Source organism: Aptenodytes patagonicus, chromosome Z (assembly GCF_965638725.1).
Source record: "Aptenodytes patagonicus chromosome Z, bAptPat1.pri.cur, whole genome shotgun sequence".
NCBI lineage: Eukaryota > Metazoa > Chordata > Aves > Sphenisciformes > Spheniscidae > Aptenodytes > Aptenodytes patagonicus.
The window spans coordinates 74,754,924-74,772,017 of record NC_134982.1 but is presented as its reverse complement, the minus strand read 5'-3'; the positions used below and the strand labels follow the sequence as shown (position 1 = coordinate 74,772,017).

The 17,094-nt window shown below is 38.1% G+C and overlaps 1 long non-coding RNA gene across 1 annotated transcript in view; it reads right to left on the bottom strand.

Moving 5' to 3' along the window:
• The window catches only part of LOC143172554 (uncharacterized), a 198,801-nt gene that overhangs the window by 97,235 nt on the left and 84,472 nt on the right, over positions 1–17,094 (bottom strand). The window contains exon 3 of the long non-coding RNA XR_012997355.1: positions 114–197. This is a non-coding gene — a long non-coding RNA (uncharacterized LOC143172554). The remainder of the gene's footprint in view (positions 1–113; positions 198–17,094) is intronic.

The following is a 17,094-nucleotide window of genomic DNA, read 5'->3' as shown; positions in this document are numbered from 1 at the left end:
ACAGAAATATCACATCAAGAATAAAAAGCAACATCAGCTGAGATGTTACTACGAACAAAAATGAGACCATCGATGGGAAAAACCATCACCAGTGGAAAAAAAGAGAAGCTTACCAGGTTGAAACTGCTCATTGCTCACACTTGTGGCGACGGTCTTCCACTACTTCCTTTCTCCAGATTCTTTATCTTCATAACAACCTGATAAAAAACAAACAAACAAACAAAAAAACCAAACCCAAATAAAATAATATAAAACAAAATAAAATAAAATTAAATAAAATAAAGCAATGATATTCAAATCTTTAGACAAAAGAACTTGAGTAACTGGGTCAGAAATCTTTCAATAGATCAATGTGATAGATCATGTTCTCCTTTCATTATTTTTACATTTTGAGATTGAGTACATAGCACATCTTAGACTGACCTTAAGCATTCATAAAAAGGAAAAACAGCTTAATGTAAACTGTTAAAGTTACATAATATGTCTCCTCAGTTTCCCTCTATTTATGAATTTTAGTAAATAATAATGGAAGCTTTAGAACTCTTGTAGTTGTAGATGACAGGAGGTAAACCCTGACATGTATTGATATGGATTATAAGGATAAATCATAGAATCATAGAATAGTTGGGGTTGGAAGGGACTTCTAAAGGTCATCTAGTCCAACCCCCCTGCCGTGGGCAGGGACATCTTCAACTACATCAGGTTGCTCAGAGCCCCATCCAACCTGACCTTCAATGTTTCCAGGGATGGGGCATCCACCACCTCTCTGGGCAACTTCTGCCAGTGTTTCACCACCCTCAACATAAAAAATTTCTTCCTTATATCTAGTCTGAATCTACCCTCTTTTAGTTTAAAACCATTACTTCTTGTCCTACCACTACAGGCTCTGCTAAAAAGTTTGTCCCCATCTTTCTTACAAGCCCCCTTTAAGTACTGATAGGCTGCAAGAAGGTCTCCCCAAAGCCTTCTCTTCTCCAGGCTGAACAACCCCAACTCCCTCAGCCTTTCTTCACAGGAGAGGTGTTCCAGCCCTCTGATCATTTTTGTGGCCCTCCTCTGGACCCGCTCCAACAGGTCCATGTCTTTCCTGTGCTGAGGGCTCCAGAGCTGGACACAGTACTCCAGGTGGGGTGTCACCAGAGCAGAGTAGAGGGGCAGAATCCCCTCCCTCAACCTGCTGGCCACGCTGCTTTTGATGCAGCCCAGGATACGATTGGCCTTCTGGGCTGTGAGCGCACATTGCTGGCTCATGTCCAGCTTTTCATCCACCAGTACCCCCAAGTCCTTCTTGGCAGGGCTGCTCTCAATCCCTTCATCCCCCAGCCTGTGTTGATACTGGGGGTTGCCCCGACCCAGGTGCAGGACCTTGCACTTGGCCTTGTTGAACCTCATGAGGTTCACATGGGCCCACTTCTTGAGCTTGTCCAGGTCCCTCTGAATGGCATCCCATCCCTCAGGTGTGTCAACCGCACCACTCAGATGGAGTCTTTTATGTTTCAGTTATTTTCCAAAATCTACTTGCTGTTATTTCAGGTTTGTATTACCTGGGGAAGAGCTTAAAAAGTACTATAACACTCATGCATTGATTAAAAAAAAAACAAAACAACATGGCTGTTTTTTTTTTTTTTTTTAATTAAAAAGAAACAGACAACGCTGGAGAGCTGAAATCCACTACATAGTAGTTCTTCACTAAAAATCCTCTTCCTTTTGGTTATATAACCAGTTGTAGTATCATTCTTAAAGTTAAAAGTAAGAAGAGAGAAACTGCTGCTCCAGATATTTAGTTCAGGAAATTAAAATAAGCTTCCATAGTTTCTACCTAGGTCAGGGTTTGGCCTGAAAATAATGACTTATTTTCAAGATATTTCTTTTAAAATAAAATGACTGATTTGGATTCTCCAGTTGAAACAACCTCTGCCAGTTTGGTTTTGAGAAGCACTAGGATGTACAAAATTGGAATAGGTCACCAAAAACTAATACTAAACTGACAAATCATTTAAGAAGATGTCAGCTGATATGGTTTTTTTCCTGGAATAATCTGCCATTGGCTTATCAAACTAACTGGACAGGCTTTAGATTAGTTAGGATTACTTTCATTTGGAGATGCTAGAAAAGTCAGGGAGAAAGGTTTCTCTGTTTTGCAAAAGTCTTTTTGCATAATCCCAGGAAAACTGTACAAGCTGAGATCTACACATGGAGTAAAGTGAACAAACGTTGGACAAGTAATGCTACATTTTTCTCCAGGTGCACTTCTAAATCACAGACTTGCTGAAAAAAGAGAGAGTCTTGACTTAGGTATCACAAAACTCACCTATATGCTTCCGAAGTTTCTTTCTACAATTAATACTAGATTTAGCTTTTGACTTTCTGTCCTTAAGCTCTCAGTTGAGACAACTGCTTATATGAGAGGAATGTCTGCTTCTTACATTCAGTTGCCTTGCAGCTTTTTAAAGCCATAGGATTGTGATTGATGTTGAGAACTGGACCAATGGTATCAGTATTTTTGAATTTTTCTGTGAAGAATCATAGAGTCACAGAATAACTGGTTGGAAAGGACCCGAGGAGGTCTCCTGACCAACATCCCACTTCATGTGCAGGGTCAGGACTGAATTCAGAACACGGATTAGTTCAGCTAAGTATTGAAAAACATGTTTCCATGATACATTTAATTTAAAAAGTAAATTGAGAGCTATCATTTTAGTAATTCCATGTAGTTTGTACAAATTTATAAGGGCAACTTAACCCCAATTTATTTGGTTTGAATTACTCCTCAGGAATTAATTGTCTTATATGCTTTTCTCTTACCTTACTGCTATCTTTAATTTAATGTAATTTTAAACATGAAGAAAGAAAGAGGCAACAGTCATAATCTTGCAATTCAGTACATTAAATGTTTTGGATATCCATCCATTTTTAGACATTACTGCTTCTATATCTGCATACGACTCAATTAAAATTTGCTCCAGTCCAAATTTATGTGACAGAAAAGTTTTTCCTGCAAACTATTTTTAAAGCCAGCAAAATAGCCACTTCATCCTCATTATAATGAATTATATTTGCAAGGTCAATGAATAATCTGATGTTTTCTAAGAGTAGCTATTTTTACTAATATCTACTTAGAAGGTGAGAAGGCTAAGAGAATAATTTCTGTGTTGTTTCATGCCTAGTTTTGGCAAATGTTCTATTGCTGTTACAAATAAGGAATACTAGACAATTTCCACACTGTTCAGTGAACTACTTTATTTTCAGAATGCACTGTTTTAAATAATGTTCCTGCTAATGTATTATGAGAAATTATGTTGTGTGATGTGCACTGCTAAGTGGTACTCTAATATTAGCCAGCATTATATACACACAACATATTATTGAGGAAGACTATAAGTATACCCACTTGACTTGTGAAATATTTTGTAGAATTCTTGACAAAAGCCAAGGACCATAGGCTAAATTCAGCTATTAATGAAGAGGCAGTAAAGGTGACCCCAAGAGGTAAATATTAACTACCAACATACCTAAAAAAAAGAAAAAATGTATCCCCCGGATTTTATATGCTTCACAGGAAACTCAGGAACAGGTAGAGTTCAGCATAGATATATTCTATGTTTGGTGCAGGTGACAGGGTAGCATTGCTATCTACTATTGGAGACAATGGGCATCATCATGGATCTATTCTAGTCCTCAGCAGAGGAGTAAGATGGAGTCATATTGATTTATTCTTGAAATATCCCAGCAAACATATTGGCAAACTTATGACTTCTGATTTAATTTTATATCACCTTAATTCTGTACAAATTACAATAAGACCCCTTCAAAGGCTTCATTTTTAACCCAGACACATCAAAGGTGAGAGCAACACTTGGCCAGGAAGAAAGAAGTTCAATGAGAATGTGTGCAAGAATGCTTCCAGCTCGAATTATCACTGAGAGAGTGGTAATGGACTTCCTCTTTGAGTTTAAGGCATTACAACTCATGTATTTGAGAGGAGATGAAAGAAAAGGATATAGCAAGAAAGACATCCATTTATGCTATGCCGGGTGTTTTTGGGTATTAATTACTGAGAACCACCTAGGACTTGATGTTATGTGCTTTACTGTTATTTAAGACATTTCAGATTTTCTTTGTAAACTCAGGATTAAGTCAAAAGAGTGTCCAAGTTCCTCAATGGAAATACTAAATATTTCAGTCCTGTCTTGTGAGATAAGCAACCTATCCAGAAGAGTACAGGGATCTCATTAGGTCATGCAGAAAAGAAATGAGAAAGGCAAAAGCCCAGCTAGAACGCAATCTGGCCGCTGTCGTTAGAGACAACAAAAAAAGCTTTTAGAAATATATTAATGATGAAAGCCAAGGAGAATCTCCATCCTTTATTGGATGCAGGGGGGAACATTGTCACCGAGGAAGAGGAAAAGGCTGAGGTACTCAATGCCTTCTTTGCCTCAGTCTTTAACAGGCAGACCAGTTATCCTCAGGGTACTCGGCCCCCTGAGCTGGAAGACAGGGACAGCGAGCAGGATGAACCCCCCATAATCCAAAAGGAAGCAGTCAATGACCTGCTACGCCACCTGGACGCTCACAAGTCTATGGGGCCGGATGGGATCCACCCGAGAGTGCTGAGGGAGCTGGCGGAGGTGCTCGCCAAGCCGCTCTCCATCATTTATCAGCAGTCCTGGTTAACGGGGGAGGTTCCGTGCGACTGGAGGCTTGCCAATGTGACGCCCATCTACAAGAAGGGCCGGAAGGAGGATCCGGGGAACTACAGGCCTGTCAGCCTGACCTTGGTGCCAGGGAAGATTATGGAGCGGTTCATGTTGAGGGTGCTCACAAGGCATGAGCGGGACAACGAGGGGACCCGGCCCAGTCAGCACGGGTTCATGAGAGGCAGGTCTTGCTTGACCAACCTGATCTCCTTCTATGACCAGGTGACCCGCCTAGTGGATGAGGGAAAGGCTGTGAATGTGGTCTACCTGGGCTTCAGCAAGGCCTTTGACACCCTCTCCCACAGCATTCTCCTCGAGAAGCTGGCGGCTCATGGCTTAGACAGGTGGACTCTGCGCTGGGTCAAAAACTGGCTGGACGGCCGGGCCCAGAGAGTTGTGGTGAATGGAATTACATCCAGTTGGTGGCCGGTCACGAGCGGTGTTCCCCAGGGCTCAGTACTGGGGCCGGTCTTGTTCAATATCTTTATCAATGATCTGGATGAGGGGATTGAGTGCACCCTCAGTCAGTTTGCAGACGACACCAAGTTGGGCGGGAGTGTTGATCTGCTCGAGGGTAGGAAGGCTCTGCAGAGGGACCTGGACAGGCTGGATCGATGGGCCCAGGCCAACTGTATGAGGTTCAACAAGGCCAAGTGCCGGGTCCTGCACTTCGGCCACAACAACCCCATGCAGCGCTACAGGCTTGGGGAAGAGTGGCTGGAAAGCTGCCTGGCGGAAAAGGACCTGGGGGTGCTGGTTGACAGCCGGCTGAACATGAGCCGGCAGTGTGCCCAGGCGGCCAAGAAGGCCAGTGGCATCCTGGCCTGTATCAGAAACAGTGTGGCCAGCAGGAGTAGGGAAGTGATCGTCCCCCTGTACTCGGCAGTGATGAGGCCGCACCTCAAATACTGTGTTCAGTTTTGGGCCCCTCACTACAAGAAGGACATTGAGGTGCTGGAGCGTGTCCAGAGAAGGGCAATGAGGCTGGTGAGGGGTCTGGAGAACAAGTCTTATGAGGAGCGGCTGAGGGAACTGGGGTTGTTTAGCCTGGAGAAAAGGAGGCTGAGGGGAGACCTCATCGCGCTCTACAACTCCCTGAAAGGAGGTTGCAGTGAGGTGGGTGTCGGTCTCTTCTCCCAAGTAACAAGCGATAGGACGAGAAGAAATGGCCTCAAGTTGTGCCAGGGGAGGTGTAGTTTGGATATGAGGAAAAATGTCTTTACTGAAAGAGTGGTGAAACATTGGAAGAGGCTGCCCAGGGCAGTGGTTGAGTCCCCATCCCTGGAGGTATTTAAAAGACGTGTAGATGAGGCGCTTAGGGACATGGTTTAGTGGGCATGGTGGTGTTGGGTCGACGGTTGGACTCGATGATCTTAGAGGTCTTTTCCAACTTCTATGATTCTATGATTCTATGATTCTATGATTCTATGAATCTATTTTCTGAGCCATTCCAGTTTTTCAGTATAAATCTCTGTAATGAAATCACATTTTCTGACAGGACTGAAACTGACTGTTCCTTAAACATTTGGCTACTTTCAATTTCCTGGCATACCTAGACAATGATGGTCTTATGTACCAACTTACGGCTTCAACTTGTTTTAGTCCTGAAAGTCACCTGGGATCTTCAGCTAAGGAAAAGATCCTGTTTATTTATTAATTAAAAGAATTCTATTTTAAAACTTTGGAAGAAGGGAAAAAATTAATTTCACAACTCCAGAGTCAGTCCACAAATGACCGCAAACTGGATGCATTTAAACTCTTGTACTTATTTTTACAGACTTGGGAGTGAGGCAGACAAGACCTTTGATATTTCTTCCTAAAATATTTACACACCTCAAAGGATTCAACAACTGAACTTCCAGAATATGCATACAGGGCTACTTATGATAAAAGTTTTAAACTTGATCTGCCGAACATAATGTCTACTTAGCATCCTATATTCTTTCATACTGAAAAATCAGGGACAAGAAGAATTAAGCTTAGTTCTGGCTCCATTCCACATTTGTTGACATTGAAGTAGGATCAGTCATAATTTTTTGTCTCATTGGGAAAAGGGAAGAAACAGAGAATATAGAGACGCTGAGTTACAGTTCTTTACTGTAACTCTTTTTACTCCTCTTTTACTGAGGATAATCTTAGTCAAGACTGTGGGAGAACTTGGCTTCCTATGTTCCCTGATCTTGGGTGAGTATCTAAGCAAAAAGGGCTATTCACAAAGTAAAGAATAGTTAAAAAAACCTGACATATATCCCGGAAGCATGGTATAGCAATGATACACACGAAAGAGTAGTTCAATTTGTACAACCTGTATGTCATGCTTTCAGTGTGTATTTGCCACTAAAAAGAAAACAGAAACTCCCCCTGCCCTCCCCTGACACACCCCATCCTGAAGACTGCCAGCATTTTCACAAAGGCATATTCTTACTAAGAGCAGATGCTTTATACTGTTCTCTAAATGTTTTACTACTGAAAATACAATGTAGAGTGAAGCCTCAGAAATGAGGCAGTCAAATTGGAGTAGAAACAATGGGAAAAAATGAAGTGAAACAAGCAAAGTAGAAACATTGATTGCTAATAATCAGAGCTAATGTGTGAGAGAGATTTGCTTTGGGTAATGTCTAATTTAGAAACCATGACTGCTTACATAGAAGGACAGATGTTTCTCCAAATACATTTTACTTGACAATTATAACACTGTTTCACCTAGCTTATGCCATTTGTATAGTCAGACTTAGACTGTGAAAGGACATCTTCCTTTTCTGTATAGTTTATGACTATATGAACAATAGGTCTGATACTCTAGTGCCGAGTATGATTTGTCTGTTACTCCACTGCTGGTTTATTACTGTGCTATGTAGTTCAGCAGCTTCCTATTTCAGTAACTTTGTAACTCTGTGAGTATCACTTCTTCTATATTATTTGTTTTTATTTATTTTTCTACAATCTCTTTCACAAACATTGGAATTTGAAACATTTTCTCAAAATCAGTTCCCTCTAAAGAAAAGCTTCAGTGTAGAAGCCTCTCCCAGCTCTTTCACTGTAAACACCTATCCAAAGATACAAACTATCTGGCATCATATTTTGCTAGTGGACTAACAGACATAGTACCAGAAAGAATCTCCTCCAGTCCTCACGTCTGGGCAACCACGTTACATGGTCTATCTAAATATTAACTTAGATGTCTCCAGACAAATGTGACTAATGGAAACACTGTTCCAGATCCATACTTTTATCATATTAGATATCTAATTTCCAGTTTACATGTGTCTGAGGCCAATTAATACTCATTTGTTCCTGGATACACTTACTATAACTCTTGCAAATAGAAAAAGATCCAAATCTTTTCCTAATATGTGACTGGAATTTAGCAGACTGAGAGAAGAGCCACAGTATGATCAGAAAGGAATGAAATAAAAGCAGAAAAAGAACTCAGAGCCAAAAAAAGAAAAAACCAGCAGAGTCAAGAGACAGTAGTAGTATAGACTGCAATTACTTAAGAGGACCTGTAATCAATCGTTCCAGAAATATGTGTAGTAGTATAGCTCAGATTTCATTCATGAGATAGAACAGAATTTTTGGTATCTTAAGTGAATGAGGGTATATACTGGCATTACAAAAACTTTTTTTTTTTTAATTTATTTTCTTTTTGGAGAAAAAAACATAGCAGCACAGACCCTCAACAGCAAAGCATATTTCAGATTTTTCCATAAAGATGTAAAGATATGACTGGTTGAGAACTAAGATAACTGCTTATGAACAAGGACCAAACACAGACACCATATTCTTCTGACTATGCTTATGACTATTAAAACAGCATTTATTAAACATACTGGTGATATTCAGCTCAGGGCTTTAAACTGTCAGTCCTGGAATCTAAGAGGGTTTACCAAGAGGTTGCTCACTTTATACATGCATCCTCACTTTCCCTTAGCAATACTGGAAACAGACTACTGCTGAGCTTAACATTTGGTCTGAGCAAATAAAGACATTCTCGTGGTGAAAATCACATTTTTGCTAAGTAATTTAGATGCCTTTCCAGCTGAGAAGTCAGAAATATCTTACCATTGACTAGTGCGACAAAGCGACTGAGGACATGATAAGCATTTGATTCAGAAGCCAAAATTTGAAATTTTGAGGATTTTATTTTTTATGCTGTGATACAAGTACATCCTATCACAACCAGAAATCTTGAGAGGCAATCTGTTATCTTACTCACTAAACAGCACCTATTCATTTCAAAGGGACTATTTATAGACAAACATACTTTCTCAGAGAAATCAAAGAATGTTGAGGCTTGATGTTAATTGTGTGCCACAGAGAAAATGAGGTGGCACCTGCAGAAACAGCAGCTACCACCAATAGATCTACTATTAAGCTATTAACCAGTTAACAGACCTGCATGTATCTGCAGCCTGACATCCCCAGTCTTACCAACAGCTGAAAATAAATTTCTTAATTGATTTGTCAAAATGTATGCATTAAATGGAGCACTCTTTCACCTAAGAGAAAAGATCACATTGATTACATGAAATATAGATGGCACACTTTCTAAAAGGATACTGTGCACATGTATACGTTTCAGCTGAAAGGACAAGATGCTGTCTCTATCCACAACTGAAATGCAGAATGAAGTTATGACTTGAACAAGACGCAACGAAGATCCTAAGGGCAGTAGACTTGAAAACTGACTATTTTATTAAATTGACCACATGTAGGCACCCACTGAATTTTTAATAGAAGAATCAGATGGTTTGCAGGTGCTGGGTATCATAAACCATGACTTGTTTGAGTACAAGTGAAGGATTCAACCTAATGTTTGAAAATAGTCAAACAAGCAAGATTTCCTATAAGCAGTAAATCAGTTTTTTACTCATTACCAGCAACTGTACCTTTATTATTTCTCAATTCAGAAATAAAGTGGCTCCTTACCTGTAATTTCTTATTCTAAAAAGCCAGTTGTTATTTGATATGACAATAATCTTGTTAGAAACAAGAAAGCTTCAAGAAAATTGTCCATGGGATTAATGCATCAGTTTCTGCAGAGTGGAAACAAGAGCAGTAAAGGTATTGCTGAAAAAATAGATCCTTTATTGATAGTGTCTGAAAGGGACACATGCTAGTGGATCTCTAGACAGCTGGATACATTTAATTAAAAATGTTTTTCTTTTGATTAAGATTGTTTCTCCTTGAAACCTTTATCACTCTAATAGATTACATTCTTACACCATGTTGTGGTTTAACCTCAGTCGGCAACTGAGCACCACACAGCCGCTCGCTCACCCTCCCCGCCCTGGTGGGATGGGGGAGAGAATCGGAAGAGTAAAAGTGAGAAAACTCGTGGGTTGAGATAAAAACAGTTTAATAATTGAAATAAAATAAAGTAAAATAGTAGTAGTAGTAATAGTAATAATAATAATTATTATTATAATAATTATAATAATAGAATATACAAAGCAAGTGGTGCACGATGCAATTGCTCACTGCTCGCCAACTGATGCCCAGCCAGTCCTTGAGCAGCTGCCCCCCTGGCCAGCTTTCCCCAGTTTAGGTACTGAGCATGACGTCACATGGTATGGAATGTCCCTTTGGCCAGTTTGGGTCAGCTGTCCTGGCTGTGCCCCCTCCCAGCTTCTTGTGCACCTCCAGCCTTCTCAGTCAGCAGAGCGTGGGAAGCTGAAAAGTCCTTGGCTAGTGTAAACATTACCTAGCAACAACTAAAACATCGGTGTGTTATCAACATTGTTCTCACCCTAAATCCAAACCACAGCACTGTACCAGCTGCTAGGAAGAAAATTAACTCTGTCCCAGCCAAAACCAGGACACACCATAAGGATGCTTCTTGAAACTCACATCTGCAAGGTAACAGACTATCTGTTGATAATGTGCTTTTTTTGTGTACTACAGGCAATTTGAGAAGAGCTTTTGGATAAAACTAAATGAGTTCCAATATAAATAAAGAAATAAGAGCCTGAAAAATGGCACCAGGTACTCAACAAGATATTGGTGTGGGAGTCAGACAGATACAGCGTGAATCTGTGCAATTGAAGTATTAGGTGAAAATCTAACAAAATACATTACATTACAGAGCTTGCACACTCAACAAGTGGTATTAAGCCTCAACTATAAACTTTTACTGTTGTTGGCACTAGGTTGGGGAGACTGGGGGAAGAAAAAAAATACATCTAGAACTGTTCTTAGTAATGCCAAAACTGCAAGCAACCATGTTAAATCTGCCCTTTCTAGTTTGATCAGTGTTAGAGGAAAAAATGCACTTTTATTTTACATATGTTCTGTCTTTGTAAATGATTTCACAAAATGTTAAATCAGGGCTTATCTCAGCCTTTTTAAAATTTCAGACTCTCTCCTTCCTGCTCTTGATGGGGTTACCTCCCATCTACACCCCTCATTTACTAAACAAGTGCATTATTTTTATCCTAAGAGATAGCATCTTTAGTTAGGAATATGCTAAGGGAAAGTGCAAATGCTGCAAAATTCTCTTTGAGTCTCTGACGTGGTGAAGTGTGGGGTGCTCACTGGAGGCAGTCATGAGTAGGTACTGTTCTGTCCCTGGGGAAAAGGTAGGTGGGACAGATGCAGAAATTTCTACTCATTCACAGCTAATACTGCCAAATAGTTCACTGCACAAAATGTTTACCTCACATTTACAGTTTGTATTTTTCATGTTTGTTTCTCTGATATTTCTCACAATGACAACTCTGAAAGACACCAGAACATTTTGCAAAAGCCCTTCCTCAGGGATGTCTTAGACTTCAACCAGTTTAAGCTGTGCAACAATGATTTTCTGAACAGACTCCTTAGTTTATATTAGTTGCTGTAGTCAGGGTAGCAGTTCTGTCTAGACTTCACATACAGAGAAATATGACAAATTAATCACATTTAACTAAAAAAGCTAAAGATTATTTCAGATAGAGCTGTCATCTTAGATTCCTAATTATTTTAATTATTATAATTACAGTATTGAGAACACTACATTGATCTGTTTTATCAGGTACTACAGTAACTAAAAATTGCCTTTCAAGCGTGGATTATTTTAGCCCCCTCCAGTACTACTCTGAATTGTGCTCAAGTCTATCTTAATGTCCAAACATGTACTTGTATTTATCAGTTCCTTTCTTGACTCTAACACCTCATACTCTACTACCATGTTTGTCAAGCTCAAAATCCAACCTTTGTCTACTTGGAGTGCTCAGGGTTATGCTTCTTTATCCTTGTGTATCATCAGCCTTATCTTCTTACATGTCAGATTTCATCTTCAGGACTCTATCAGAGATACTAGCCTGAACATAACATTATTTCTTCTTTCCACTAAAGACCTTCACCCTTCTTCCAGTGTTGTCTTTCTCTCATCTTATCAACTAAACAATAACATATCTGGAAGGAAAAGCGGAATTGTATCCTGGAGATAAATATCAGAGTACTGTTATATGTAAACTGTTGGTGACTAATGAGTAGGGAATGTAAAATTTTGAGATTTTTGGCTCTCCACTATCAAAACTTAAGCAGAAGTATAATTGGTTAGTAAAAAGTTATATTAATAATTTTTGACATTAATATTTCCTATTGAAGACAAGATAATGCAAGCATCAAAAGGGAGAAGTTCACCACCAAATACACGCCTTCACATACTAGTGCTTGAACTCCCTGAATGAAAAGTTCATTCTCTTGGCAATTTCAACCCCTCATGTCTCTGCACGGTGTGTTGTGCTTGTTTCTAGCCTACAGGCAACTTGCCAATGGAACATCAACATAGTTATTCAATAATAAACAAAAACTCCTACCAATTCTTTGAGTAAAGGAAGCAACTGATGCAACCTTCCAGGTTCATCTGGGCTAGTGTTTTTGATCACCTCGACCTCCATGACTGAGGAACACCCAGCCATCGGCCCTGAATACAGTGCATCAGCTCTGTGACACTGTACACACAGCTACTCTAGGATATGTTTTGTATATGTAGTGATAGTGTTTAATAACATGTAGAACAAATCATTACTGCTAAGTGTATTGCTAATGAGTGAATTTAGGAATGTTTTCACTTTAAATTGAAAAACTGGTCAGATTTAACAGTATTCTGATCATTATACAGTGTAGCTGACATTTTATCTGTATGAGATACTCCCAGCAGAGTAATCTCTATTTTCCTAAACCATGCACACACATGCAGAATCAGTTGCAATACAGACCCTGTTCAACATCAGATTTCAGACAACACAGAGGTATCACATGTAGAAGTAACTACAATTTGCCTTGTCTAGGAGATCCCATCACGCTCATAATCAGATAGAGAATAAACCTTCGATTACTACATATAAGCCTGTTCCCAGGTTGACTGTGTAAAGCACACAGGATTTTCTTTCTTTTCCTCCATACCTAGTTTTTATTTACAAAGTGGAAACATAATTAGACTCTTCCTTGTTCTCACATTTTAAGGTGTTGAAAAACTATGTTTCCAATCTAAAATAATATTAATTTTTAAGATAATCTTCTTAGAAAAAACTTGGGTAATTTTAATCCACAGTTTAAAACATTCTTATCGCTAGAACTTTTTTGAAGTAACTCACTAATAATAACAAAACTTTTAATCTTTGATATTTTTCTTACCAAAGATGAAATTTTTGTCCAGGCATCTTAACCAGTAGCCTAGTGATTATTCCTTTGTCTGTTATGTAGGAGCCTTTATTTTCAATGATGCAATAATCTTACTAGTAAACACCAACATACTGGTTACTTCACAGTTTTACAGCTCTAGCTTCAACTTGCTATGCATTAAATACTCATTCAGACAGGCTACATTCTTAGTGTAGGTCATTCTTATATTAATACTTTTGCAAGTTTCATCTCCAGGTCAGTTCTATTCTGTTCGTCATTTGCCTAAATTTCCTCTAATAAACAGAGCTACAAATATTTCTGTTTATTACATTTCTCCTACATTTTTATTATATCTTAAATATAATCACTTATATGTAATTATTAATATTTGTATTTGGAATATTTGTTATCAATATTTTCTACACACTGAGAGCTGATATTAATTAAGAAATGCTAAACTCTCAAGAAAATGTACACAAGATAAGGAGAATCCAAGAGAAACAAGAATCACGAAAGGTTTAGAAAATGTGATCTACAGATAAGGGCTGTGACAAGTAAATCACTTTGTTCAACACGAGAGATGACTGAGGTAGTATGTAACTTGTCATTGAGAGGCTAATGATTAACTGCTTTCAAGTTCCACTGCAAGCCAGACAAGAAATGTTGATACAACTTGCAGAAACGAACTCTTTGGACAGTTAAGTAAAGCTTATATTGGGGATGTAGAGGACTTCTATCTTGAATAGATTTAGCAACTTGGACACAAATCTGTCAGGAATGACCTGGCTATAATGAAGTCTACCTCAGGATCTTGGACACTTGCGTCTACCCATTTCATGTTTCTTAGTAATAAAAATCTACCTGAGAAATTAAATACAGCTTCAGCAACAACAGAACCTGTGAGACTAAAATTGACATTTATGATTATGTTATGCCTGAACATGCATAAAGCTTGCTTTTTACAAAGACAGAGTTTTAAAGCTCTGCTGTGGCAACAAAACCTTTGCATTTATTCTCCAAAAATGTGGCTGTGATGCATATGCACATATATTAGATAGACCAAGTAAAATTCAGCATTTGGGATCTACAATATGAAAGTAACCGCTACCCAAAAAGTCCATGGCCTTGAAAGTAAAACATGAAATTATTAGAAAGAAAATATGGGAAAACAAATGTGTGCCAACCCCCCAACTTAGAAAGTTTATACATGACAAATTTCTGTTGGTATTGAATTAGCAACTCATGCTTTTTTTTTTTTTTTTTTTTTTTAACCTTGAGACTTCCTCAGTTCAGGGATCTGGATAACTAACTCACTTGAATTTCTGAGACCTTGATTTATGCTTTGAGCTCAGCAGCCTAAAATCTGCATGCTTTAAAACTAGCTTTATCCAAGTCAAATCACATTGCTCCAGGTAAGGCTCAGAAGTATCAAAGATTTATTCCTCATCCTCTCAGGAAGGTGCACAGACAGGGATTTTATAATGCCCGCAAGAGGTAAGTGCCAGAAAATCCCAAGGCTGAGGTTCAGAATTCAAGCTTTGCTGAGCTGTCTAGAGATTCTCCTTTGCAACCAAACAGTCCAGATTTTGGTTTTTTACCTTACATAGAAAACCTACTGATACATATTACATGAGAACACAAAATCTGTGCTCTGAAGAGGAAAAAAAAAAAAAAAGGAAAGAGATTGCATTTGTAATTTCAAATACCTCTCATCTCTCATTTTTGATCATTTTATAGAATTTTCTTCTAGAGGGAGGTCCTATGCTACATCAAAACCTTGAGTTCTTCAAATTATATTCTGCAAATTCTATCAAAAACCTACAAGTGACCAGTAACAAACTTCAGAATCCAGCACTGGAGGGCATTTTAGGTAAGTACTTAGTGAGCACCATAAATTACAGAACCTGTAGCAAGAGTTTATAGCCTTCAGACTACCTCAAAATAGTCTGCAAAGGTTAAGCACTATAACCTCCTACAGTCAGAATGATACATCATGTAAGTTTTGACCAAATATTTTAGTGCATGCATATAGTTGCTAAATACCCTAAACTAAATTTTAGATTTTTTGATTAAATTATTTTATTTTCTTTTATTTTCCTTGCCATAAGACTTTCACCACTAAATCAGTTTTCATCTACCAGAATACTTGAATTTCAAGAAAGTAGCGCCAAAATCAAGTATCACTAGTGCAGGAGGAACATTTTCATTTGTAGTTCAAAAAGCCGTGTATTGAAACTTTAGTAACACCTACAAAGGCAAAAAATGTGGACTGATCCACAGTTCTAATTTACTGATAGACAGTCTTAAGTGTGACAAGCTGAAATCCAGAGCTATTGCCGACAACCTGTTTTTTTGAAGTCAGGATTCTAGGTTGCTTTTAAAGTGGACAAAATATAATTTAAAAGTAAAAATTAATTAAACAAGTAACTCCCAGACTACAAAATTTTATTATTCTACACACTGCAACACAGCAATAAAAACAGCAGTAAAAAGCTCATAATGCACAACTATAGCTTTTTAGTACCATAAAAATGTACTTTCAAGACAGTAGCACATTATAGTTTAAGTGAAGCTCTTCATTAGATAGTATGAGAAAATGAGGCATGAAAGGAAGATAGGAGAGCCTTCTTAATAGTTCCTGTGCAGATAATGTAGGCAGAAGACAATCAATAGCCATGCCTCATTTATTTTATGTTTTTGAACACTTAAAGGCAAAATGTTAGTATTTTCAGTACTGTTGGGCTTCATAGACCTGCAACAGTAATGACAAAACAGATTTGTATATTGTGATGTAATTTATATGAATTTATATTCAAATGGCATGTGGTTATTGTTCACTAATATGAAAGGTAACACCTACTCCATTAGTCTGGATTCATTAAAAATCACATTGGCCTACTAATTTGGTTAGTCATCAAAATGACCCAAACAATCAATCCAAAGGTTCATAAACACATTATAAAATCACATGAAATGTATGTCAATAACTTAAACATCACATTAAATACACTAACAAATCTTGTATAGTTTGTGCAGCTACTCCTGACTGAAAAGTGAGACTAAAAAAATACATGGTTTTCAATGAATTTTTCACGGTATTTTAACAATTATTTTTGAAGTGTTTAAATATGATTTTGTGTCACAGTCATAGCACCACGTTTCAAATCCTTATTACCTCAATCAGATATATTTCTTAATATCAATAATGAAACAAACTATTAAGCTGTACTAGAAACAGAACAGGGAAAGCCAATATATGAAAAAAATATTAAGAAAAAGGTGTGCTGGAAAAAATAAAGCATTTTACCATGTTCTTTTAAAAACACATAGTGGAGCAATTTTATCATATTCAAAATCTACTGCAAGGGTCAAGATAGAAACTGGTTAGTCCTTCTATGTAAAAGTTCTAGCTAATAATAATAGCCTAACTGAAACAACAAAGCTTTTTCTAAAATTCAGGAGAAATAAGATACAACTTGGACTTCCACAGCCTTCTCCCTGCACAGTTTCCCTATATATTTAGAAATCTGGGTAACAGGAAACAAGTCTGATCCAATGAACCTCTACATTAATATTTTTAATTTACTGGCTTCACTCCTCTAACCTGCTTGGCAGTACCATTGTTTTCATCACTCCCCAAGGAAAACAGTCACTGAATGTATACATCCCAGTATTCAAACATAAGGATAAGGTTTGACCTCTTGTTTACAATAGGTTTCCCTACTGCACAAAAGCCAGACCATACTACTAATATATTTGCTAATACATATAGTATTATAGCCTAGTGAAC